The following is a 27475-nucleotide window of genomic DNA, read 5'->3' as shown; positions in this document are numbered from 1 at the left end:
CCGCACGCGCGTATGGCGCGCAAAATTCGTAAGCGGTCTGGGCACCGCTTGCGGCACCTGTGGAGGGGCGGAGGAAACGATAGGGCATGTGGTCCTAGAGTGCCCCGGTATAACACCGATCTCGGAGGCCTCAGCCCTCCCTGCTGCCCTGGGTTTCGGCCAGACGGAGCGAAGTGTAGTGGAGACCACTAAACGACGCCTGGAATACTGGTGGCGGAATGGGGCGGTGCAACAGAAGAGCATTCCGGCCGTGAACGTGCCAGAGTGAACTAAGTGGTCACGTGGAACAGATATTGTGTGTGTGTGTGTGTGTTTTGCATTATTATGTTGTTTTTTTGTTTTTGTTCTTTTGGCTCCGCCACGCCGACAGGCGGAAGCGACCCGTTAAAAACGGGACAGCCATCATCACCATCACCATCACCATCAAAGAACAATAATTTCAGAGATATCATTACTGAGTGCGCGGAAAAAGTAGGCGGTAGGATAGTTAGAGAGGATACCGGTAAGCTGTCTAAGGAGACGAAAGATTTGATTAAGAAACGCCAGAGTATGAAAGCTTCCAATCCAAAAGACCAGATCGAATTGGCCAAGATATCAAAGCTAATCAATAAGCGCAAGGTGGCCGATATAAGGAAGTATAACATGGAGAAAATTGAACATGCTGTAAAGAACGGGGGAAGCCTTAAAGCGGTAAAGAAGAAATTGGGCATAGGCAAAAACCAGATGTATGCGATAAGGGACAAGGCGGGCAACGTCATCACTAATATGGAAAAGATAGTCAAAGTAGCCGAGGAGTTCTATACAGATCTCTACAGTAGCCAAAGTAGTCAGGACCGTAATGAGATTGGCGGTAGGGAAAAACAGTCAGACGTTCCACCAGTGACGAAGGACGAGGCCAAGACAGCAATAGAAACTATGAAAAGGGGGAAATCAGCTGGAGAGGATCAGATAACTACGGATTTGCTGAAGGACGGGTGGGATATCGTGCTAGAAAAACTGGCCACCCTGTATACGCAGTGCCTGGTGTCATCGACGGTACCGGAACCATGGAAGAATGCAAACATTATCCTCATTCACAAGAAAGGGGACTCTAAGGACCTTAAAAATTACAGACCAATCAGCTTACTGTCTGTTACGTATAAGGTATTTACTGAGGTAATCGCTAATAGAATCAGGACAACCTTAGACTGCAATCAAGCCAAGGATCAAGCAGGGTTTCGGAAACGGTACTCTACTATCGATCATATCCATACCATCAATCAGGTGATAGAAAAATGCTCGGAATATAACCAGCCCTTATACATAGCATTCATTGATTACAAAAAAGCATTTGACTCAGTTGAAACCTCGGCGGTGATGCAGGCATTGCGAAATTAGGGGGTAGACGAGCCGTACGTGAAAGTGCTGGAAGATATATAGTGGCTGCACAGCAACCATAGTTCTGCATAAAGAAAGTGACAAAATTTCCATAAAGAAAGGTGTTAGGCAAGGAGACACAATCTCCCCAGTACAGCTTGTTTAGAGGAAGTATTCAGAGACTTGGAATGGGAGCAGTTAGGGATAAGTGTAGATGGAGAATACCGCAGTAGTCTGCGATTTGCTGATGACATTGCCTTGCTAAGCAACTCGGGGGATGAACTGCAAATAATGATTGATGACCTAGACAGGAAAAGTAGAAAGGTAGGCTTGAAAATCAATATGCAGAAGACTAAGGTAATGTTCAACAGCCTCGGGAAGGAACAGCAGTTTACGTTAGGTAGCGAAGTACTGGAAGTAGTAGGCGATTATGTCTACTTAGGACAGGTAGTAACCGCATATCCGGACCATGAAAAGGAAATAACAAGAAGGATAAGATTGGGATGGAGCGCATTTGGCAAGCACTCGCAGATTATGACTAGCAGCTTACCGGTATCGCTCAATAGGAAAGTATACAACAGTTGCATCTTGCCTGTACTCACCTATGGAGCTGAAACGTGGAGGCTAACCAAGAGAGGTCTACTTAAGTTGAGGACAGCCCAGAGGGCTATGGAACGAAAAATGGTAGGGGTAACATTAAGAGATAGAAAGCGTGCAGAGTGGGTCAGAGAAATAATTGAAGTTACCGACATTCTAGTGGAAATTAAGAAGAAATGGACATGTAGTGCGAAGAGAGGATAACCGATGGTCGCTGAGGGTAACAAACTGGATTCCAAGGGAAGGAAAGCGTAGCAGGGGGCGGCAGAAAGTTAGGTGGGCGGATGAGATTAAGAAGTTCGCAGGGGTCAAGTGGATGCAGCTAGCACAGAACCGGGTTAAGGGGAGAATTATGGGAGAGGCTTTCGCCCAGCAGTGGGTATAATCAGGCTGATGATGATGATGATGATTTGTGCCGCTGGGATAGTCGCTTTCGTTTTCGCGATAGCTTCAATTTGCTCCAATCTTTCTCGCGCCTGCCTTTCCGTTTTTTTCTACGGCAGCGCTGGAACACAGGCTTCCTGCTTTCTTTTGGCAGAGAGAGAGAAAAAAAAAAACTTTATTTCAAAAAGAAAAAGAAAACAGAAAGGAAAGAAAAAAAAAGGGGGGGGGGGCAGTGAGTATAGTCTTTGGAAATAGTTTGAGTTTGCTCTCCTTACGATAGCATTCATTCTCGCGCCTGCCCTTTCGCGTTTTTCGTCGGCAGCACTGGAATACAAGCTTTCTGCTTTCTTTTTGCAATCGTTTGAGTTTGCTGTCCTTACGGTGGCAGCAGTCTTTCTCGCGCCTGCCTTTCCGCGTTTTTCGGTGGCGGCACTTGAATACTAGCTTTCTGCTTTCGTTTGGCTCCATCTCTGACAAGCTGGCGGTAACCGAAGCTAGTAGGTCACCGGTGTCGTCAAAGTGGCCAAAGTGCGGCGCCGCGGCTGCATCGCATGACTTACTTTCAGTCAAATCCGAACAACAACCCCTCATGCCAGCCCCTAAGCTAGGCATTTCCTCTGGCGGCTCGGCACTCACGTGACACGGGTCCTCCGACAATCCGCATCGCTCAGCGCTAACCGGCGCACGATCAAGCTCCTTCGACAGCTGGGGCGCTTCGGATTGTGTAAGGGCCATGTGAGCCGCATCCGCGTTCGCGCTGAGGTTGCTGCTCTCGTGAATACAACCTAACGTGGTATCGGGGCACGAACTATTCTGACTCTGCTCTGGTAGTTCGCTGTCGCCTTCGCAAGTCTCGCTCTCTACAGCGGACGCGCACTCCTCGTCGGTCTGCCCTGGCTGATCACGACTCGCGGGCTGCGCAGTTTCCGTGATCGGCACTTCGTTTTTCTGCGTGCCCTGCTCTACGACACAGCTGATTTCGGAAACCGAAATTTTGTCCTTTCCTAGCTCGTTTCCATCTCCGTCACGCTCTACACAAGCTTCTGCATTTAAATCGAGAGGCGTTTCAGTTACTACCAGTTCCCCACACTCATTTGATGGAACTGTATCTCCTACAGCTACTTGGGTCGGCATGCAGTTCACCTCGCTTAACGGCGTCACTTCGGACTTCTCACCGATTAAGCCTGTGCTAACCGTTTCAGCTAGTGGCTCGACCAAGGTAACACGATGCTCTTCTGTTCGAGGATCGGTCGGCTCACTACTTCACGGTTCACGCATCTCTTTCTGGTGAAGTTCTCTACGTTCACGATCCTCTTTCTCGTGACGTTCTCTACGTTCACGATCCTCTTGACGTTCGTCAATGATCTCAAGGCATTCCAAAAGCTCGTCATCTTCAGCTTCCAACGCAAGAATAGCCTTTAACACTTCTTGTTTTCTGAGTTTGTCTGACAAATTCAGACCCAACTCCTCTGCAAGCTCCAGCAATTTCGGTTTACGCAACGACTTCAAATCCATGGCTGTTCCGAGTGCTGCCTTCTCTACTGTCCACTATTGCCTTGCTGCAATTAACCCAGCAACAACGACAACACAATTACCAGCCCTGTTCTCTACTTAACAAAAGCCTGGCAAAACTCAGTAGAAGAAAGTCCCGCACTCACCAAACCTCGCAGCCAAGAATCCAACGCAGTCGTTCCGCTGCAGGCAACCAGTCATCACACAGGGCTCGTTGCACTGCTCCCGGCTTTCCGCTAAGCTGCTTGTTGCACGGGTCAAGCCTGGGACATCTCCTCTCTTCCCACCAGATGTTGCACCTCGGTCAGGCTTGGCTCGTTTCACCGACCACGGTCACGGCTTGGTCGTCCTCGTCCCTCCGCTGTTCACTAGTTGTTGGACGACGGTATCGCCTGGCTCGTCCCTCCGACCACCGTTACGGCTTGGTCGTCCCACCGATCACGGTTACGGCTTGGATGTCCCACCGTTGCCTACCAGTTGTTGGACGACGGTACCGCCTGGCTCGTCCCTTCGACCACGGTTACGGCTTGGTCGTCCCACCACTGTTCACCAGTTATTACATTCTGGTCCGCATGCGCCGGTGTATCGTACCGCTGCCACCAGTTGTTACGTGCGGCTCGCGGCCCCTCGGTAGCGTTGGCCTGGCGGCTCCGTGGCTCGGCGGACGGCATCAACGGTCCCAGCAAAGACGAGGCGTCTTCTAACGAAACAACCTTTACTACAACATCATGAGGAAACGGGCAGAGAAGCTGACCCGGAGAGAATACAGACACTCTCACACAGCTGGTGTCTAGCGCCGTTGTAGTCTCTGTCTCAGCGGAGTCTGCCGCTGCTTTTTATAGGCTTGTCAGTTCACAGGGAAAGGGAAAGCCCTCACAGGAAATTGAGAGCCAAACACGTTTGGACACGACGGGATGACTCAATCGCAGGTGGTCCGACCGCATCTCCTCCACCTCCTGCAGACGGGCGAGGGCGACGCACTCTCCCTCGAGCTCCAGGCTTGGCCAGCTTTTGCACACACACGCACGCACACACATTTGGAGCGCGGCAGGGTCACGTCGAGACTTGCCCGCGGGAGGAAGCGTTGCGCGGCCGATGAACGGCGCCGAAATGGCCGATCCGCTCGCAGTTCTGCCTGTTGCTATGCGGTGGCCGCGTCAGCTGTCCCACTTGTCGGTGGAGAAACGTAACACCGACTACCGGGCTTAGCCTTCGCGGACGACCTTGTCTTGATGGCGGAGACACCCCAGGATCTGCAGTCTTTTTGATATCTGCCAAAATGAGAACGGTCGCCTGGGTTTGCGGTTCAACGCTAGGAAGACCACGGTTGTCCAGCTGGCAGGACTTGACGGGGCGGAGACTGAGCTGACGCTTGGAGGAGAGGTCCTTATCCGAAGCTCGGGAACCAAATACTTGGGAGTGGAGCTCTGCGACTCTGCAGCCATGTATTCCCGGCACGAGGCTAAGTTCCGACAGACTGCACAGCGAGCACAATGCGTCCTGCGTCGTCGGTGCCTCTGGGGCTGCAACCGATTTGTGATGGTACGCGACCTGTGCAAGATGGTCCATCTCCCAGGTCTAACGTTTGCGAATGCGGTTGTGTGCTTGACAGCGGATACCCGTAAATCGCTGGAGCGACAACAGCGAGAGGTTGGCAGCATGGCACTTGGATGCCATGGCCAGGTGGCGAACGAGGCAGTATAGGGAGACATACCGGTTTCCATTGGGAGAGCAGGATCAAGAGCAACGAGCAGCCAGGGCAGCGCACGAAGCACTGGGGACGCGCGTTCTCGTCTCCCCAACGGAACATTCACGCTGCTCGGAGAGCAGCGTAGCGAGGGGGTGCGTGTGACGTCAGGCGTCGTGTTATCATTTTTCCCGCGCTCGCGTTCACGCTGCTCAGCCTAGCGAGGGGGAGCGGGTTGCGTCAGGCGTGACCTGGCGTCAGGCGTCGTGTGATCACTTTTCCCGCGCTCGCGTTCACGCTGCTCAGCCTAGCGAGGGGGAGCGGGTTGCGTCAGGCGTGACCTGGCGTCAGGCGTCGTGTGATCACTTTTCCCGCGCTCGCGTTCACGCTGCTCAGCCTAGCGAGGGGGAGCGGGTTGCGTCAGGCGTGACCTGGCGTCAGGCGTCGTGTGATCACTTTTCCCGCGCTCGCGTTCACGCTGCTCAGCCTAGCGAGGGGGAGCGGGTTGCGTCAGGCGTCGTGTGATCACTTTTCCCGCGCTCGCGTTCACGCTGCTCAGCCTAGCGAGGGGGAGCGGGTTGCGTCAGGCGTGACCTGGCGTCAGGCGTCGTGTGATCACTTTTCCCGCGCTCGCGTTCACGCTGCTCAGCCTAGCGAGGGGGAGCGGGTTGCGTCAGGCGTGACCTGGCGTTAGGCGTCGTGTGATCACTTTTCCCGCGCTCGCGTTCACGCTGCTCAGCCTAGCGAGGGGGAGCGGGTTGCGTCAGGCGTGACCTGGCGTCAGGCGTCGTGTGATCACTTTTCCCGCGCTCGCGTTCACGCTGCTCAGCCTAGCGAGGGGGAGCGGGTTGCGTCAGGCGTCGTGTGATCACTTTTCCCGCGCTCGCGTTCACGCTGCTCAGCCTAGCGAGGGGGAGCGGGTTGCGTCAGGCGTGACCTGGCGTCAGGCGTCGTGTGATCACTTTTCCCGCGCTCGCGTTCACGCTGCTCAGCCTAGCGAGGGCGAGCGGGTTGCGTCAGGCGTGACCTTCCTCCCCGGAGCCCGGGCTCCGGGCGAATAACCAGAAGTGACGTCAAAAAGTTCATGTGACTTCCTCCGTTCTCCCTGTCCGGACCGCTGGCGACGGAGCACCGAGGACTGCTCTCGGCTGCTCTCGTGACCATAGAGTTTCTTACCTTACCTAGAGGGAAAGCTGTGCTGCCGTCTATGGGAGTTTACATGGAGTTTCCAGACGGCCAGTTCAGCCACCATGGGCGCTCAAGGCATCATGGGCCGGAGAGCTACCGAGTGCAGAACTACAACTTTTGGCCAAAACTAATGCAAAGATAAACATTGTTCTACCGTAAATAATGTCCTAAGATTGAATATTGTGCCTCTAAATTGCAAAAAGAGAGAGGAACAGCATGTCAGTGTGAGATTTATCTAATAGAAGCGATGGCTCTTTCTCCTATTGGCTTAGTTTTGAGCAGCACAAATACCAATATTTCGCACTTAATAGGCAAAATTTGAAACAGAAAAACGTTATAAAAATATTTATGGTTGTGCAATCACTTAAGGAAGTTTTTAGTGGCATTTCGGAAAACAGAAAACATTTATTGGCGACGTCTGCTTTTGCGCCTTCGCTACTATGGCTTTCGCGGTCTATGTACGCACCTTCAAATGATGATGATGACGAAAAAGAAACATCGCAGTAACGCCACTCCACGTACCCGAGAAAAACCGACTGTCCCGCAAAAAGTAGCACACCGGCCCATGATTCTTAGCGCGCCCATGGTGGCTGAAGTGCAGCGCCCTCAGCTTTCCCTCTAGTTAGTGTAAGGAACTCTATGCTCGTGACCCCAAAAGTGCGCTTCCTCTGCCAATAGAACACAACGCTACTGCTCCTGTTCGACCACTGGTAGGCGCCGAAACTCGCAAGAGCACTTTTAGTGCAGCTAAAAGTACTCCTGTTCTCCCAATGGAAACCGGTATTAGGTTGGTCCACCTTTGAGGCTCGAGAGGCGTACAGTAAGCTGGCGTTCTACGGGCGTCTTCGCTGCATGCCTCGAGCGCGTTGGGCTCGCCAGGTGTTTGACTACCTGGCTGCCACCTGTCTCCGCACGCAGTGGACTAAGCGCTTGTACCAACTGGAAAAGAAGTACTGCTCTTTCCAGAACCATATTGACACCAATTCCACTACAAAATGGGCAGCGGAGGTCCGTCGGCGTGTCGGGGCAGCAGAGAGTGAAATGTGGCGGGACGCAATGAGCAAAAAGACCACGCTCGCGTTGTACAGCCGCCACAAATTAGCTCCCAAGCCCGCAACACTGATGACAACAGTGTCGGGAGTAGCCTCCTATTCGAGGCAAGAGCAGGGGCTTTGCGGACCCTGGTGTACAGAAGCCGGTTCGACAAAACTATACACGACACGGCGTGCAGAGTGTGTGGTGCGGCGGACGAAAGCACAGAGCACTTGGTTCTGCCAGGGCCTCCAGCCGCCACAACGAGGGGGAGCCACGTTCTTGAAAGCGCTTGGCTTCTCGACCCCATCTACCAAGCAGCCGCAGGAAGAGGACGCGGGCGGCAGCGTGAGAGTGGGAGCAGTGGAGACCACCAAGAAGCGCCTAGCCGAGTGGTGGTAAATTATCAAGGGACTTTAAGTGGTGGAAGACTGTGCGCCGCCAATAGGGGGTGTTTGGTGGCAGCTACTGCTTGTGTGTGTGTGTGTGTGTGTGTGTGTGTGTGTGTGTGTGTGTGTGTCTGCGCAACTCAGTGTATGCGTAACTGTGTAACTCTGCACTCTGGCTGGATACTGTGCGAGTGTCCACCCGATTCAAACGGCATGGCCACCAGTTCATCATCATCATCATCATGTAGCGCTCTACTGGTTGATGGGTTGCGTTCGTGCAATCGCGGCCTTCTCGCTTTAGAAAGACGCACCGTCTTCGTCCACACTTTTTAGATTTGCATGTGGCAGCTATGCAGAGGTTGGATATATTAGCAAGTTGTGCTACTACTGGTGCTATACGATGTAATAAGAGGTTTCTAACTGCAAACGCGTGTCCGATTTCTATCCGGAGTCCTTGGCGAAAAGTGAATTAAGGCGCTTGTGTGAAAATGACTGCGGCGCTCGATAACCCCATTTTCTGAGGTTGTGATTCCGCGATAATAAAGAGTACAGAGACACATAGGTTTGCGCGGGTAACGTGTAAAGCTGTATTCGTATTCCTAATAGGCCGCAGCTGTCAGCATCTTTTTGTCGCCCCTGCCTTCTGGATCGTGAATTTACTGTCGACGCTGTTTATGGAAGAAAGGTGCATAAGAATTGCCACAAGTCATTATTGAGTTAAAAGCTTGCAGTTGCGCATCCTCCGTCCATTATCAGCAGTTTAATATCTGAAAATTTTCAGATAACTGCACAATTGCAAATTAGCTGTATTTGTGTAGACAGTGTTCAGATCGATAGAGAAGGACCTGACAGGAGCTCTAGGAGTGTGAAAACAAGCATTTAGTAGGCATTTCGGGTTGATGAACGGCGGCTCAACTGCTTCCTTGACAAAAAGCTAGTACACCCACGTGTTAATCTTAACTGAGAGAGGCGAGGCGTATATATATTTTAAGCATCCGATTTCTCGCTGGAGCGTGTCTTTTACAACTCCGAGGACATCAGTTTATTTGCTGCCCGAATACAGTTCATGGCACGAAAAAAAAAAACAAAAAAACTGTGAACATATATTTTCGAGAACCACTGTATACGGCGCAAATTTAAAAAGACGACACAAGAAAAAAAAGGACAGCACATGCTCACATGGTATCCTTTTATTTCTTGTGTTGTCTTCTTTGCGCCGTATACAGTGTTTCTCGAAAATATGCATGTTCACAGTGTTTTTCTTTCGTGCCATATGAACTGCATTACGAACACAAAAAGAAAAGGACACAACATATGTGTCGTGTCCGTTTTTTGTTTTCTTGTGTTGTCATCTTAGCGCCGTGTTATGAATGATCGCCCCACAGGCCTTCATATATTTTCGAGCTTGCTCAAGAAGCAGTAAAGCTGAGCTGAGTCCCCATTGTCACGGAAGTTTGTGCCGAGTAAGCTGTTTGCTTCCGGCGATGCCGCGGTTAGCAGGCTTTACAAGATTCGCAATTCAATTTCATTAGACTCTATTTAGCAACATACCCAGTACTGTGAAATATTAGCCTATAATAATTTCAGCTATAATATGCTGGCTGTGGTCAACAGATATACCAGCGCATTCTTGACGCCTAGTAATGCGTTGAATAAAGTTATTTCCTAACTAGTGGTCCTCCTTTTTGTTCACATTCGTATTTGGCTTTGTGCTTTCTTGATGCAGCATGTCGACAATCCGCGGCTAGCTGGCCCTGCTTGCACGAATTCCCCTGGCTTATTGTTTCCACAAGGAATAAAATACAACTGAAAACCTAGGCTGGTATACGTGTAATTATTGTGATCAGGTCATCGTATATTTATATCCATTAGGGAGGATTTATATTTGCTCCCATTATTTTCCAAGAGCCACATATCTTTCGATTCGTGCTGGCGCCTTTCCCGTGTAAGCGTGTCCGGCAGCCTAGCACAATGGTTTTGTCATCGGTGTGGCATCTTCGTATCAGAAGTCACAATTCGTTGGGTCACATTGCCCACTGCAAAACAAAACCTCCGCAATGGCGAGGATACAGCAACGAAGGGGAAGGCAGGCAAAGGCAAACGGCGCGCGGCTACATTGAAGGCGGCGGTGGCGCCCCCCTGCGGAGGCGCGCAGAACTAGAATCTGCTGACATAGGAGGCGCCATCGCAATGTATGCTGAGGAATGAGCCCACCACCCAATTCTAGCTCACTTAACCCGGTTGCACCAGCTTCTAGCATATTCCAACCGGTCGCAGCAAGATGGATGGAACCTCCTTGGGTGGGACAGGTAGGTCACCGCCGCTTGCAGCGGTGGCTTGTAAGCCGTCATTGCATCCACCACAATTTCGGTGGGGGCGGCTATTGTTGCGGCGCGCGCGTCTTTCTCTCCCTCTTCCTTTTCTTCTGTATTTTCTCTTCTGTCTGCACGAGGCAGCGGAGGTGGTCAGCTACAGAGCCAGTAGCAGGCCCGTGCATTTTCTTTTCCTTCTTCCTACAGCCACAACAACGCCGGCCCTCAAAAAAAAATATGAAATGAGCCAATCCAATCCACCTGACAAGTTTTGTCATGGAAGATACCTTCTTCTGCGTTCTGCATTTTCTGAGCAGTTACAAATAACTACGGCTGTTATATATACGCACTGCTATCATTAGAAAGATTTAGCACACCGTGATCCGCGATCCCCTACCGTGATCCGCCACCGCGCGTTTCATTGCGCATGCCCAGATCACTTTGATGCCGATAGATGGCGCCACATGCGTGATGTCGGCACATTGACCTGCGTAACCAATCAGCTTGTGCACCCCGCCCACGAGCTGCAGAGAGTCACGGTGGCGGATCGCGGTATGCTAAATCTTTCTATTGTTTTTGTTGTGGCTTGGTGCGGCTAGCACACTTTGTTCACACGCCGATTCCAAAGTAAGTATTTCACCGAACTTTTGTTTCTTTGGTGGAACTTTTCGATGCACCGACACATTACAAATCATGCTGCTTAAACTTGGTGCGCTTTCGGGTAAGAAAACAGCTCTGTACAGCAGCCGAACGGTCGAGTGTTTTAGGCGAGACAGAAAGGATGGCTGCCCGCCAACTAACTAGTGCAGCCTCATGTCTCAGGGCCATCCTTCTCGGCATTGCTGGACGCTGCGTCAGTAAGCCACAGAGAAAGACATTAGTAAGCCGCGCAGCTTCTCAGTCTTTGATAAAGGAGTGCCTGCCTGAGTTTTAAATCGGGAGTTAATTTGTTAACCATGCGAAACGTACTGAGTTGTAAAAACTATATGGGAAAACGTTTGCACTCGAGCCTATCGTGCGACATGCCTACACTTGCGGAAACGTCGCGAGGGATTTTTTTTTAATGGGCAGCCGCTGATCTTTCTCTCTTGAGTTTTACGGAAACTACAGCTTATAGACGGAATGGCTGTGTGCACTGTGCAGTAGCTGCTGAATAACTGCAAGTTTAGTGCTCTCCTTCAGCTTTGTCAAACCAGGACACCACCTTGGGCATGTTGGTTATGCATATGTGACCGAACAGAGCAGAACAACCGGACAAGAAGATAAGACAAAAAAAAAAAAAACAGTCAGCATTTGTCTTTTTCTTGACCCGTTGTTGTGCGCTGTTCTGGCACAAATTTGACATGCCGCCGTGAAACAGTTGGGCTGTGAGCTCTGGTGACTGCAACGCCTTCTTTTATTCAAAACAGGCATACTGGCAGGTCATGCAAGCCACAGGCTCTAAAAAAAAAGAATCGAGGTAAGTAAAAGTAAGATGAAAACAAAATTGTTATTGCTGTGTCCTTACAGATATTCAAAGGCTCCTTAGAACTTCTCTGCATTATTGACAGCAAGATAATGCCAAAGCTACACTAGAGCTATGCAGCACCTTATAGTGCATGATACTGAGCTTATGTCTCGCACTGAAAGCTCTTATCATGCTCTTAGATCATCATATTGAAGTAGCTTTAAACCCATGCTTGTTAATACAGTGATAGCCATAAATTGAATCTATGGCATCATGCTCACATGCAAGTCTTCTGATAGCCACTGGGCACATGATGTGGAGTACAGCAGAAACCTGTACCTGGTCATCCTACAAGAATTTGTGCAATTGATACTTTTAGTGTGTTGTGAAAGTTTTTGTGTTGTTTCTGTATAACAATGCTTCTCTTATTGAAGGCTAAAATTTGGGTTCATTAAATTGTTTCAGATGCCATTTGCTGCAGCCGACTTCGTAGGCCAACATGAAGCAGCATTTTGAGCATGTGGGCAAAACTTCCTTTGGATAAACTGTCATCCATGGGGAAAAACAGCAACATCCCTTTGCATTCTCATTTATTTGGTATGGCTAAAAGGAGTATTGTATTATTATCTATATTATTAATATTGAATCATGATTGTCAATGTTGAAGCTGATTTTAAACACACAGGAGATCCCTTGTACAGTAATATTTCTTGCTTGTTTACATGTAGGATGTAGAACTTGTTTAAACAATCTTTATACAGTAAATTCTTTTCACATTGTCCACCATGTTACTTTTTGGCATTGTTCTTTGAAGTAAATAGCTAGTATTTTAAGCTTACATGGTAGTCCACTCTTAGCTTGAATGGAAATGTGTGGCATATGCAGTTTGCGAAATGGCATTGCGTCAGTCACAGCCGTGCATCAAGGCTAAGCGGCTTGTGCGTAGAGGGACCAGCAGCTCCAGCTTCACCTCATCTGCCTCTTTGCTCCGGTGTGCAGGTGCGCATCCAGGCAAAGTGGTTTATGTGTAGAGAAACCTGAAGCTTCTGTCACATCTGGCTGTTTGTTACAGTGTGCAGATGCGCATCGAGGCAAAATGGCTTATGTGTAGAGTGACCAGGAGCTGCTGCTTAACGTCCTTTGCCTCTTTATTAGGGTGCACAGCCGTGCATTGATGCTAAGTGGCTTGTGCATGGAGGGCCCAGGAGCTGCAGCTTCACGTCTGCCTCTTCGCTCAGGTACGCAGGTGCGTATTGAGGCAAAATGGCTTATGCATAGAGGGACCAGGAGCTGCTTTGTGGCGTAGTCTGTATATTTGCTATGGTGCGTATCGAAGTACAAAGGGGGGGGGGGGGGGGGGGCTCATGTGTAAAGGTACCATGAGCTGCTGCGTCATGCCGTCTGCCTCTTTACTACGATGCGCAGGCACGCATCAGGGCAAAGTGGCTTATGCATAGAGGGACCAGGAGCTGTTGCTTCATATCTGCTATGATGCGCAGCTGCGTATCGAGGGTGGTGGTGGAAAACATTTATATCAGATACAAATACAGGAGGTTACGCACTAGCTGACCCTGAGGGGGCCTGTCCTGACAAATACAAGGGGTCCCTAGTTCGGGACCCCAGTGACGGTAGAGAGACTAGAGGCTGCTACTTCACGCTGTCTGCCACTTCTACGGTGTGCGGCTGCGATGGACGCAGTGGCATCTCGAAAAGCGCATGCCACGCACTCGCGTGTTCAGCCTAAGAGTGGGTGTACCTGCTATAGCTCTTTTATTCATAAAATAAAGGTAGGCCAAGTTGGATAAATTATAGCTCACCTCATATGTGGCCAGCAAAGAAAAGCCACTCCAGAAAATCAGATGCATCCAGTGTCATAGGATCCTTATTCATATACATGCTACTGACAAGTCAGGTTCTTCGCCCTCAGAAATGCCAGACAAACAACCAAGGGTTCGTCTGTATAGTCTAGCTTGATCTTTTTCTGCAGACTTGAGTCAGATGTGTGTTCCATTGCTGTGGGTGGGACAGGTGCGAATCTTGATTCTAAGCTTGCAACAAGTATGGTATTGTAGTTTAAAGGTAAAATGGTGCTAATAATCGTAGCCCCCCTAGCCTTTATCCCCTTTTAATAGTGTTGCCAGACATTGAAGTATTAGTTTACTCTGCATTGTTTCTGTCTAGTTGATGTGCAGAGATGTACACATATTCATATGACTTGGAGTTGTAGACTTTGTACTTAAAAACATTGTAGCGTGCTGCTTTCATTCCTTTAATGATTTTTGTAAGGGTTGGTGGGTATGCTAGGCACCATTAGGACCGTCTACTCTTTTTGGATCACTTGTTCAACGCCTAGCTGCGGCCGTCTCCCACTTGCCCTCAGGCAGGAAGACACGCACAGAGAGGCAGCTACAGCAGGGTCCGGCTTAATGGAAACATAGAGATGGAAAGCAGTCCCTTCTTCCGAGGACTTTGGTCGCGTTCGAAGACGCGGGGGCAGGCAGTTTGTTCTCATCGCTGCATCATACAGGGGGCTCTTTTTTTAAGGAGCTTTACGAACAGTATGCACCGACGACCCCTTAATACGCTGACTGGACCCATTGCCCGGAGGCAGCGCAGCTTTGAAAAGCGCCTCTTTTGGAAGGGCGGCATATTGTTCAAAGAACAAACACTGCCAGGCTGAAGGGTGTAATTCCCTCTTCCTTGACGGGGAGCCCATAAAAGTAACAATTATTCGGTGCAGGCGTGCTGAGTGGGTTTCGGGGATGGTTATAACCTTGGATGCCAACAATGGTGGGAGACGGCGGCGTTGAACGGATGTTTGGGTAAGTGTGTCAGTGATGGTAAGATGCGGAGCGGGAGGACGCGGTTTGGCTCTTCTGATGTAGTCCGCAATGGTGCTGACTCGGACGCCGATTTGGGCAATGGGCAGCGCACGTGGGACTCCGTTTTGATGTGTTTTTTTTCCTAGCGGAGAGAGAGTTTGTATAACACTGAAGGCATGGGGCATGACATGTGACCTAGTGAGCCAATCATTTTGAGCTCCATTCTCTAAATTCCGTTTGTTGTGAAACGAATTTGTTGTCCCTTTTGCATTGTTTGTTTTAAGGAGAGGGTGAGGAACCTTATGGAAATGAAAAGACATGCCAAAATGTTTGTAAGCCAGTCATATGTGAGTGCGTTGTTATAGGGGGGTGAAAAATGTGGGCCGGGTTCCGAAGTTAATGAAACTGGGCCCCGCGGCCTGGAGTCGTTCTGAGCTTGATTTTGATCCTTTGCCTCTTCGGCACAGATCATGCTCGTTGTTTCAATACGTACATTATAAAGTTTTCACTTCTTTTTCCTCTCAGAGTGCAAGTTGTGGCCAGATGCAGTAAATTCACTATTTTTATTTCTATATAACCAGGTGTTGGAGTTTCCGGTTTTTATTTTCTGAGAATTCGGCTGACTTGTTTTCGGTGTTTATTTTCAAACGCAATTTCCGTTTTTTTTTTCGGTTAATATTATTTTCTTCCGAAGAAATATCGTTTTTCGGTGAGATAAGTGAATATGTGTACAGTTACGATTGACGTAGTGTTCATTTTGACCTTTTTTTCTTGCATGTTGTTTTATGCACTGTTATTTAATGTACAGTTGGTCACATATACAGTTAGTCTTGGAAGAAAATGCTATTGCCACGATGAAAATTAGCGTTATGACAAAACGTATATGTAAAATCTAAATTCACACGTTAGACAAAGGAGTAACTGAAATATTTATTACGATCAAATGTTTGCATAAATCAAATCACTTAAAAAACAAATGCGCTTCTCTCGGCTTGTATCTGAGAAATGTAAAGTGGCAATAAACTGGCGGGCTTTGGTCTTCGCAATCTTCTGGAAGCACTTGCGCTGCAAATGCTCTGTCCTTCGTTTCTCGAAGTGGCTGCCTTACTGTAGGCGCCCCTCCTCGGACGCTTGACGTGTTTATGAGGGTCGGGAAGCACGACTGCCATTTTTTTCCCATTTGTGAGGCCATGAACAATGCCTTAAAATCCTCATCCGCTGTACTTAAACCAACGATCCCACTGTCTCACATCATGTCCCTGGATTGAACACTTGTAATTTTCTCCCGTCATCGAGAGTTCGCGGTGTGCATGAAAAGATACGGACCTTTTTCGCTTTAAACCGAACCTTTTAAAATTGTTTCGGTGCACCTTCAGTTGAAACCGAAAAGTCCAACCCCTGCATGCCTTTCTGAATATGGCCCAATCCTGCAAAAAGCAGCAAAGGGCTCCCAAATCTTCCACAAAACTGCATATCTTTAATGCTAACTGAGGCTTGATATCACAAAAAACATGTAGTGCTGTCTGTTGAGGTAGCTTTCTATTGCCCCCCCCCCCCTTTTTTTTGTTCGTTCAAATGAGGTCTTGCGGACACTAACTCTTGCTTTTGTAATGCCCTTGGCGCTGCCTTAAGGCAGTACTCCAGTGTCAATACCATTTTTATAGCTATGGCTGTTGTACGGCACTCATGTCTTGTATACACTTCTTATTACTAATCTCTTACCCAAGTGGTGGCCTATACCGCAGGGGCGAAAGTCTCTGACTGTATGTCTGGAGATTTTGGACTAGAATCGCGATGTAAGCGAATTGTGACCTTATTTCTGTAGCACACATGAAAGAACTAATGTTCAACTTTCACATCGAAAAGTATGGTCTGAGACGAAAGTTATGCGCTTTGATTGCAGTTTGTGTGGTCCACACGCTTTTGTCCTCGATATTACACAGGGGCAAATTATGGGCCGTCCTTGGACAGGGGCAGTTTATTCGGCCACCACTACCCCCCCCCTTAAAATAGGCAGTGTTTCTTGTGAACAGCTGTCAGCATCTATACATACCATAATTTTTTTTTTTGTAATTTATGGTGCGTAGTTGAAAAATCCATGACATACATGCACAACTGGTTGCAAAATTTGAGAAACTATTTAGCATCGGGAGCTTATGGTTGTCAGCTTTCTTTTTGTTTTCTGTGTAACTGCAAGCCTTGCTATTGTAGTTGAGGATTCAGGTAGAACGAAAGAAAGAAGATGGTTTGCACGGTATAAAAAAGAAGAACCGAACAAGGGTAAATAGGGTACGCCTGAGGTCGCAGATGAGCCAACGTTTCGACAAGTGGACTTGTCTTCGTCTGGGCATGCCCAGACGAAGACAAGTCCACTTGTCGAAACGTTGGCTCATCTGCGACCTAAGGCGTACCCTATTTACCCTTGTTCGGCTCTTCTTTTTTTTATACATTGCTACTGTAATGTCACATATAGCACTGTGGTTTGTGAGGTGTAACGTCCCAAAGCGACTCAGGCTATGAGAGACGCCGTAGCGGAGGACTGCGGAAATTTCGACCACCTGGGGTTCTTTAACGTGCACTGACATCGCGCAGCACACGGGCGCCTAGCTTTTCGCCTCTATCAAAAAGCGGGCCGGGATTCGATCCCGCGTCCTCGGGAACAGTAGTCGAGCGCCGCAACCACTGCGCCCCCCTGGCGGGCACATATATAGCACTGTGGGTAAGCAAGTATATAGCTTTGCTTTTAACTCCTGTGGAAGCAATAAAACTATACAATCACTGCGGCGGGCTATGCTTCCACATTTGGCACATGTTAAATATCTATCGTTATTCTGCTGCTGCAGCTTGCATGGTACCAGTTACACTAACATAAATTACTTCGTCACAGCTGCTCTAAGACGTTTTCTAGACGCTTGTAGCCTAGATGCTGATGTCGATATACCCGACACGCCGAGGAAGTGTCTTCGGGAAGGGTACATGGAAACCAGCGAAACGTTGTGCAGTTTACAGAATAAAAAGATAAAAATTTTAATGATGTTATTATTGATTATTTCTTTTCAGAGCAGGAACAATAACTAGAAATTCGCCTGTTAAGCCACTCAAAATGCAGGTTTCTGCCACCAATGTGTACCTGTGTAATACTGCAATGCTCTGGCTGTGCTTTGTGTTAATCAGGTTGTCTACCAACCGGGAAAACCGGTAATTCTCAGGGAATCTGGATAATCTGGAAAAACTCGGAATTCGTGCCTCTAACAGGGAAAATTAGCAGCCGTTCTACCGAAAGGGAACTAAAGTCGCGATAACGCTGGCTCGTGTAAACAAAGGGGGCTGGTGTTGCAAGAATGTACACTACGGCCTTACGCGTCCTTCCCTCTGCTACCGCCGGCCTCCCGCGTTGTGCCAAATGGACCATCTCAGCAAGGCGGCATAAAGCATTGCGGCACATCGAATTTCGAAGAGCGCCGAAAGCGGACTCTCCCCCGGCGCTGTGGCCGACGGCAGAACAAGCGCTTTCTACGGTTCGCACGTGCGCCGTTCAACGGCCACCGGCCTCCCCTTGTTTTTCGATAGACAGCTCCTTTCTCCCTTCTCACCGCCTTGATGGAAGCGTCCATTTTTACTCCAGGGGGTGCACGCACGCGGTAGCACCAATAGCACCCGCGATGCAGTGTGAGCGCAGAGGCGGACTTTGGCCGAACTATGACTTCGTGACGGCGTAAAACGCGGAAAATTCACTTTCTAGCTTATATTGGTCTAAAAGGCAAAGAAAGGAGAGGCGCGACGGAAACGCGACAACGGGCCCTCATGTTATCAGCAATCAGTGATGAAGCGCCTATGGGCCGATAACGGCGTTGCCGATGGTGCTCGGCACGAGCGAACGGTTTCCTTTTGCGTACGAGCATCGTAATCATGACGATGCAGATGAAAGCAGTTTTCATGGACGCGACAGGTCGAACGCTCAGAAAAGGTGGCGACAGCTGCGTTGGCGAAACGGCATCACGCACGGCATGCGGAATCGCAAACCTTTCCAAAATACATTTTCTTCCGAGTTGCAGGGGCAAATTATCTCGACGGGAAACAGTGCATTCACACCAAAAACCAGTCATAACTCATTTTATCGACTTGCTGTTATCCTTGATAATTAAAAAATATGACATTTTTCGCCGGTATTCCTCAAAATTTCTCAAATCTTGGACACAGTCACCATTTTGGAGGAGCAATATCTCGGCTTATGTAGCAGCTATTGCTATAATTATTATTTTTTGCCAGAAAGATAAACTCGTAAGTTCTGCAGCAAAACTGCTTTTTAACCACTGCGTTTTCCCCCAAAAATTATCAAAATAAATCTTTTGTCCAAGTCGCCAAAAGGAGTTTTTGCCACGTTTGACAAGCTTGCTTAGAGATAATCGGGAAAGTGCGATGCAGTGACCACGTGATGGTGAGGTCCCGAATTAGCCTAAATCTGAAGAAGGAACGCAACAGATTAGTAAGAACGAAACCCATCAACGAATTAGCGGTGAGGGGGAGGGCAGAAGAGTTCAGGATCTCGCTACAGAATAGGTATTCAGCTCTAACCGAGGATGCCGACATTACCCTAGAAGCAAGGAACAATAATTTCAGAGATATCATTACTGAGTGCGCGGTAGAAGTAGGCGGTAGGACAGTTAGAGAGGATACCGGTAAGCTGTCTAAGGAGACGAAAGATTTGATTAAGAAACGCCAGAGAATGAAAGCTTCCAATCCAACAGACCGGATCGAATTGGCCGAGATATCAAAGCTAATCAATAAGCGCAAGGTGTCCGATATAAGGAAGTATAACATGGAGAAAATTGAGCATGCTGTAAAGAACGGGGGAAACCTTAAAGCGGTAAAGAAGAAATTGGGCATAGGCAAAAACCAGATGTATGCGATAAGGGACAAGGCGGGCAACGTCATCACGAATAAGGATAAGATAGTCAAAGTAGCTGAGGAGTTCTATACAAAACTCTACAGTAGCCAAAGTAGTCAGGACCGTAATGAGATTGGCGGTAGGGACAAACATTCAGACGTTCCACCAGTGACGAAGGACGAGGTCAAGAAAGCATTAGAAACTATGAAAAGGGGGAAATCAGCTGGAGAGGATCAGATAACTACGGATTTGCTGAAGGACGGGGGGGGGGGGGGGATATCGTGTTAGAAAAACTGGCCACCTTGTATACGCAGTGCCTGGTGTCATCGACGGTACCGGAACCATGGAAGAATGCAAACATTATCCTCATTCATAAGAAAGGGGACTCTAAGGACCTTAAAAATTACAGACCAATCAGCTTACTGTCTGTTACGTATAAGGTATTTACTAAGGTAATCGCTAATAGAATCAGGACAACCTTAGACTTCAATCAAGCAAAGGATCAAGCAGGGTTTCGGAAACGGTACTCTACTATCGATCATATCCATACCATCAATCAGGTGATAGAAAAATGCTCGGAATATAACCAGCCCTTATACATAGCATTCATTGATTACGAAAAAGCATTTGACTCAGTTGAAACCTCGGCATTGCGAAATCAGAGGGCAGACGAGCCGTACGTGAAAGTGCTGGAAGATATATATAGTGGCTGCACAGCAACCATAGTTCTACATAAAGAAAGCAACAAAATTCCCATAAACCATAAAGAAAGGTGTTAGGCAAGGAGACACAATCTCCCCAGTACAGCTTGTTTAGAGGAAGTATTCAGAGACTTGGAATGGGAGCAGTTAGGGATAAGTGTAGATGGAGAATACCGCAGTAGTCTGCGATTTGCTGATGACATTGCCTTGCTAAGCAACTCGGGGGATGAACTGCAAATAATGATTGATGACCTAGACAGGAAAAGTAGAAAGGTAGGCTTGAAAATCAATATGCAGAAGACTAAGGTAATGTTCAACAGCCTCGGGAAGGAACAGCAGTTTACGTTAGGTAGCGAAGTACTGGAAGTAGTAGGCGATTATGTCTACTTAGGACAGGTAGTAACCGCATATCCGGACCATGAAAAGGAAATAACAAGAAGTATAAGATTGGGATGGAGCGCATTTGGCAAGCACTCGCAGATTATGACTAGCAGCTTACCGGTATCGCTCAATAGGAAAGTATACAACAGTTGCATCTTGCCTGTACTCACCTATGGAGCTGAAACGTGGAGGCTAACCAAGAGAGGTCTACTTAAGTTGAGGACAACCCAGAGGGCTATGGAACGAAAAATGGTAGGGTAACATTAAGAGATAGGAAGCGTGCAGAGTGGGTCAGAGAAATAACTCAAGTTACCGACATTCTAGTGGACATTAAGAAGATGAAATGGGCATGGGCAGGACATGTAGTGCGAAGAGAGGATAACCGATGGTCGCTGAGGGTAACAAACTGGATTCCAAGGGAAGGAAAGCGTAGCAGGGGGCGGCAGAAAGTTAGGTGGGCGGATGAGATTAAGAAGTTCGCAGGGGTCAAGTGGATGCAGCTAGCACAGAACCGGGTTAAGTGGAGAATTATGGGAGAGGCTTTCGCCCAGCAGTGGGTATAATCAGGCTGATGATGATGATGATGATTTGTGCCGCTGGGATAGTCGCTTTCGTTTTCGCGATAGCTTCAACTTGCTCCAATCTTTCTCGCGCCTGCCTTTCCGTTTTTTTCTACGGCAGCGCTGGAACACAGGCTTCCTGCTTTCTTTTGGCAGAGAGAGAGAAAAAAAACTTTATTTCAAAAAGGAAAAGAAAAGAGAAAGGAAAGAAAAAAAAGGGGGGGGGGCAGTGAGTATAGTCTTTGGCAATAGTTTGAGTTTGCTCTCCTTACGATAGCATTCATTCTCGCGCCTGCCCTTTCGCGTTTTTCGTCGGCAGCACTGGAATACAAGCTTTCTGCTTTCTTTTTGCAATCGTTTGAGTTTGCTGTCCTTACGGTGGCAGCAGTCTTTCTCGCGCCTGCCTTTCCGCGTTTTTCGGTGGCGGCACTTGAATACTAGCTTTCTGCTTTCGTTTGGCTCCATCTCTGACAAGCTGGCGGTAACCGGAGCTAGTAGGTCACCGGTGTCCCTAGCAAAAAAGACCAATAGGGTGCGTTATTGGTTTTATAAGAATCGGTATTGGTTCTGTAGGTATTCTATGTGTTTTATCTGCATTTCTATGAGACTTATTCAGAAACTCATAAATCTTATAGACTGGTACATATTTGTCCTATAGGCAATAGTATTGGTTTCATAGGTTTATCGGTGGGTTGTATAAGAAAAGTATCAGACCAGTGCAGAAGCCCATACATCTTATAGGCTGATACATGCTTGTCTTGTAGACCACTACATATTGGTTCATGTGTCTGATACATCAGTATGCCTTTGTTTATGGGTCTTGCATGCAGGATCAGTACGTTGGAGATTTTAGGTCTTTGTCATTGTTTCCTTTTCCATCTCGGACACATTCCCAAAACTCACGCATTCATCCCGTTTATTGAGTGTTGCCGTAACGTACAATATTAGCCGCAATAACAATTGAGAACGCTGCGCGCGGTCTCAACAAACTACGTACGGTTGGAGCCGCAAGACGCGCGACGCTGTTGCTACTGGGATGGAGATGGGAAAGCACGCGGATATAGCACGGTTCTGTCCGGGCCCAGCTCAGTCACAATCACCTACATGTGCAGAGCAGGACGGTGAAATGGATTGAGAGGCGCGCGTCCAAGCAACTGCAACGCTGCAACCGCCGCCGAAGCGAGAGGAGTCGACATCGGGCACGCGACGAGTACGGCTCGAGCTGCCGACGCGGTAGCGCGATGCCGGCGGCGCTTCGCAGCGGAGAGGTAGGTTTCCTTTCTCTCACTCCCACTCCCGCGCAAGCGTTCCCGTGCTGGCCTCTCTCATCCTCCTTTCCACCTCTCCTCTGGGCGCGCATGCGCAGCTCCGTAGAGGCATTGGCGCTGGCGCGATCGCTGATCGGGCGGCAGTTCGGTCGGTGCCCTGTGTTTATAAGTTTTCGCCGATTTTCGGGGTGCTTCTCGAGGATATCAACGTTCCAGCGCACGTTCAGCCTTTGATCAGGTGCGTGTGCATCACTTGCAACTTCGGGCTGACGTTTATACTTTGTCAGTGTATGATGTGGCTTTGCGTTGCAGAATGCCGTTGCCTGCACGCCAACAAAGGAATTTGAATCGCGCGGTGTGATATAATGCAGCGTCGAGTTTTAAAGTTGTCGGCACGATTTCTTGAAAGTATTGCTGAAACTTTTTAGCGTTAATCTGTTTTCGAATATCGTGCGCACTGTGTTTAAGTGGCAGAACCTGTGGTGAGGCGCAAGGCGGAATGTTGGTTCAGCAGCTACCTCGGCGTTCAGTAATGGCGGCGCCTCTCCTAACTGACGCGCGCAATCGCGGTTGCCGGTATATGTGTGGACCGATTTTTTTGAAGTCATGGTGGTGTCGCGTTCTTGAAATCGCTTATTTTTCAAGCTGTAACGCAATTTTTTATTTCTTTCAGGTGCCTTAGCATTCGAGAGACTACATCATCGGGCCGAAATCCGCAATCTTGGAATCGAGGGCTACCTGGATGCAGTCAATGTTTGGATTATGTGCCAGTATGCGTTGCCGCTGTCATTGTGGATTAAAATGTGTATACATGCACCTGCTGCGTAACTCATCCCTAGAAAATGGAACATAGCTGCCCTCTCCTTTCAGGTGTCCGGAGAGGTAAAACAACCGCAGCTACTCGATGAGACCAATATTCCATAGGGCCTACAAAACCAATAGGAAGCCTACTGGTTTTGTAGGTCTATCAGATTATTGACAGCTATGGGTGTACTAGCATTACAGACCTATCAGTTTATCAGATGCCATAGGACCGATAAAACCATAGCCTATACGATCAGTAAACAATTGACCTATAAAACCAATACTCCAGTAGACCTGTAAAACCAATCGGCTAGGATACCCATAAGACCAATACTCTGGCAGACCTATAAAACCAATATCAATAATCTGATAGGCTATTAGTTTTCTATCGGATTTTTTTGCTAGGGACGTCGTCAAAGTGGCCAAAGTGCGGCGCCGCGGCTGCATCGCATGACTTACTTTCAGTCAAATCCGAACAACAACCGCTCATGCCAGCCCCTAAGCTAGGCATTTCCTCTGGCGGCTCGGCACTCACGTGACACGGGTCCTCCGACAATCCGCATCGCTCAGCGCTAACCGGCGCACGATCAAGCTCCTTCGACAGCTGGGGCGCTTCGGATTGTGTAAGGGCCATGTGAGCCGCATCCGCGTTCGCGCTGAGGTTGCTGCTCTCGTGAATACAACCTAACGTGGTATCGGGGCACGAACTATTCTGACTCTGCTCTGGTAGTTCGCTGTCGCCTTCGCAAGTCTCGCTCTCTACAGCGGACGCGCACTCCTCGTCGGTCTGCCCTGGCTGATCACGACTCGCGGGCTGCGCAGTTTCCGTGATCGGCACTTCGTTTTTCTGCGTGCCCTGCTCTACGACACAGCTGATTTCGGAAACCGAAATTTTGTCCTTTCCTAGCTCGTTTCCATCTCCGCCACGCTCTACACAAGCTTCTGCATTTAAATCGAGAGGCGTTTCAGTTACTACCAGTTCCCCACACTCATTTGATGGAACTGTATCTCCTACAGCTACTTGGGCCGGCATGCAGTTCACCTTGCTTAACGGCGTCACTTCGGACTTCTCACCGATTAAGCCTGTGCTAACCGTTTCAGCTAGTGGCTTGACCAAGGTAACACGATGCTCTTCTGTTCGAGGATCGGTCGGCTCACTACTTCACGGTTCACGCATCTCTTTCTGGTGAAGTTCTCTACGTTCACGATCCTCTTGACGTTCGTCAATGATCTCAAGGCATTCCAAAAGCTCGTCATCTTCAGCTTCCAACGCAAGAATAGCCTTTAACACTTCTTGTTTTCTGAGTTTGTCTGACAAATTCAGACCCAACTCCTCTGCAAGCTCCAGCAATTTCGGTTTACGCAACGACTTCAAATCCATGGCTGTTCCGAGTGCTGCCTTCTGTATACTGTCCACTATTGCCTTGCTGCAATTAACCCAGCAACAACGACAACACAATTACCAGCCCTGTTCTCTACTTAACAAAAGCCTGGCAAAACTGAGTAGAAGAAAGTCCCGCACTCACCAAACCTCGCAGCCAAGAATCCAACGCAGTCGTTCCGCTGCAGGCAACCAGTCATCACACAGGGCTCGTTGCACTGCTCCCGGCTTTCCGCTAAGCTGCTTGTTGCACGGGTCAAGCCTGGGACATCTCCTCTCTTCCCACCAGATGTTGCACCTCGGTCAGGCTTGGCTCGTTTCACCGACCACGGTCACGGCTTGGTCGTCCTCGTCTCTCCGCTGTTCACTAGTTGTTGGACGACGGTATCGCCTGGCTCGTCCCTCCGACCACCGTTACGGCTTGGTCGTCCCACCGATCACGGTTACGGCTTGGATGTCCCACCGTTGCCTACCAGTTGTTGGACGACGGTACCGCCTGGCTCGTCCCTTCGACCACGGTTACGGCTTGGTCGTCCCACCGCTGTTCACCAGTTATTACATTCTGGTCCGCATGCGCCGGTGTATCGTACCCAGCGCCCTCCATGGAGATCCGCGTCGTCTGCTCCCCGCCGCCACGGCCGGTCTCGAGGGAGAGAGCGCGCGCTCTTTAGAAGCGAGAAACGCGCTCTCCCTCGAGACCGGCCGTCGTCTGCTCCGCGCTGCTCTCCAGCACGTGTTTGTGCGCGCGCGCTCGGTTGTTTCTCTCCTCCTCCGGCCGCATTCTGGCCGCCGTCGCGCTCCAACAAAGGGGGCAAGAAAAAAAAACTGGAATGAAAAAGTGACGGCGCGCTTTTTCGCAAAACTCGTGAAAGTGTTTTCTCTCTTCTCTCTTTCGTGTTGAAACTATGGTTGTCGGTTTTTTTTTAGGTATCTCGTACCGCTCGTATCTCGCACCTCTGTTTGTAACTGGCGGTGCCGCAGCAGCCATCGCAGAACCAAGTCGGCCTCAAGAAACAGATATATGTCATTAATGCCATCACTCGGCGCTTATAAAGGGAAAACACATACGTTAATCGTTCTATCCTCATACGCGATCCTGCTTCGAGAGCTCAAAACTGCGCATTCGCTAGAGGAGATAACTGAACTAATGATTGCACAGCGTAGCTGTGGAATTAAGAAGACAAAGGTTTACTTGGAGAGATGTCCCCGCCTACATGAAAAGTCGTCAGGCATTTCCTCGCTCTTCGTCTCACGGAGAGAGGAAACTGCCGAAAGAATGGCATGCCTCGGCTTCTCGTCAGTGATCCACGTCGTTAAGAAACCTCTCATCGTTAAAGGCAGATAAGTCTTTGATTTCGGATGGCAGCGTCACAGCAGCGAACTCCCCCTGACCGCTGTCAGCAGGAACCAAAGGGTAAGGCGGCATGCTTTGTGCCTTTGTAGGGAACGCGTACTAAACGCGCCGAAAGCAGGCACCAAGGCGCCGGCAGCATCGCCTAAAACGTCTGTCCCCAAAGAGTTGAATAGGCCCCCTTTCAAGTGAGCAGTCACAAATGGAAAGGAAGCTCCCCAACCAGCGCCAGGAGCACTCGTCGCTGTGTACACGCGTATCAATTCTCAACGAGAAGGCTGGACCCTTCATTCTCTGAACAACATGGAAGAGACATCAAGAGGTGCCGCCTCAAGTCCTTCAAAATACCTGTCGCTTGCCTCTGCCTTCGAGTACCGAATTCGCGTTCATGTTTTTTTTTTTTTGTCTGAGCCTGCCAACAAGCGCTCTTTGAAAACAATGTCCGCGGCGATCAATTAATCATAATTTCTCACTTTCGAAAGCACCGATAAAAAGCGTGCCTCCAGCCAGCCTCTATGTCAGCCGGGGTACAGAAAAAAGCAAAAATAAGAAACACCATTGGCAAAAAGCGCCGGCTTTGCGCGCACAGACGCACGACCATCCCCCCTCGTCCTCACTCTCCTTCTCCCGCTCCGCTTGCACGTGCGGCTGCCTGTAGCACGCGCTCCCGAGCGAGCAGGCTGCGCAAACTCCGCAGACAGCCGCGCGCAGCGCGGGCGCGGATGCGCGTAGGTTTTGTAGTTCCTCTCCGCTCCGCTGGAAACCGAGTGCTGGCGTCGCGGAGCAAACTCCAGCTTTGGTTCCCTATGCCTGGGCACGGCCGGTCTCGAGGGAGAGCGCGTTTCTCTCTTCTCTTACGGCCTCTCCAATGGGGTCTGTTTCCACCGCCCGCCGCGCCTCGGTGGGGTCGCCACCGCCCCACTGCTGCTCCTCCGCTACAGCTGTTAACGCGCAAGGGAAACGCGCTCTCGCTCTTCGCTCCGCCCGCATCGGTTGCAACCGGCAGGTCCTGATATTTCACCCCTTATGGCTCATAGGAAGAAGCCGTAATCAGCGTCTGATTTATCGTGTATGAGCAATAAAATAGTCAATAATGCGCGTGCGCGCGAGAGCGCGCGCGCCTTCGTCAGTGCTGTCGCGCACGGTCGAATGAAGTTTCGGGTGCACTTACATCAACACTTTTTGCCCCTAAATGTTTCACAAAACTATATGTACCATTTTATGCAGTGTGCCTTTGAAAGCTATAAGCAGGTATAGCGCGACCTGACGCTAGTGCATGGCAAACTGTTCAGTGGATATTCTGTCAACCGCTGCTGTTTTCGTTTAGAACGAAAGAGGCACGACGAAAATTCATAGCACGTCTCAGACTCAGAGTAAGGAAGAAAAATTTACGCATACAGTTAAAATTTCAGTTG

General features: G+C 49.2%; 2 long non-coding RNA genes across 2 annotated transcripts in view; one reads left to right on the top strand and one right to left on the bottom strand.

Moving 5' to 3' along the window:
- LOC146201362 (uncharacterized) overlaps nucleotides 1–27475 on the bottom strand; it is a 408702-nt gene that overhangs the window by 124034 nt on the left and 257193 nt on the right. The gene's annotated exons all lie outside the window — the stretch shown is intronic.
- LOC146201372 (uncharacterized) lies at nucleotides 22467–23340 on the top strand. The gene is made up of 2 exons (XR_014704876.1): nucleotides 22467–22762; nucleotides 23198–23340. It is a non-coding gene; the product is annotated as an uncharacterized LOC146201372 (long non-coding RNA).

Source organism: Amblyomma maculatum, chromosome 2, assembly GCF_055883805.1.
Source record: "Amblyomma maculatum isolate TAMU_Amacu chromosome 2, ASM5588380v1, whole genome shotgun sequence".
NCBI classification, from domain to species: Eukaryota; Metazoa; Arthropoda; class Arachnida; order Ixodida; family Ixodidae; genus Amblyomma; species Amblyomma maculatum.
This window is presented reverse-complemented; position numbering and strand designations above follow the sequence as displayed.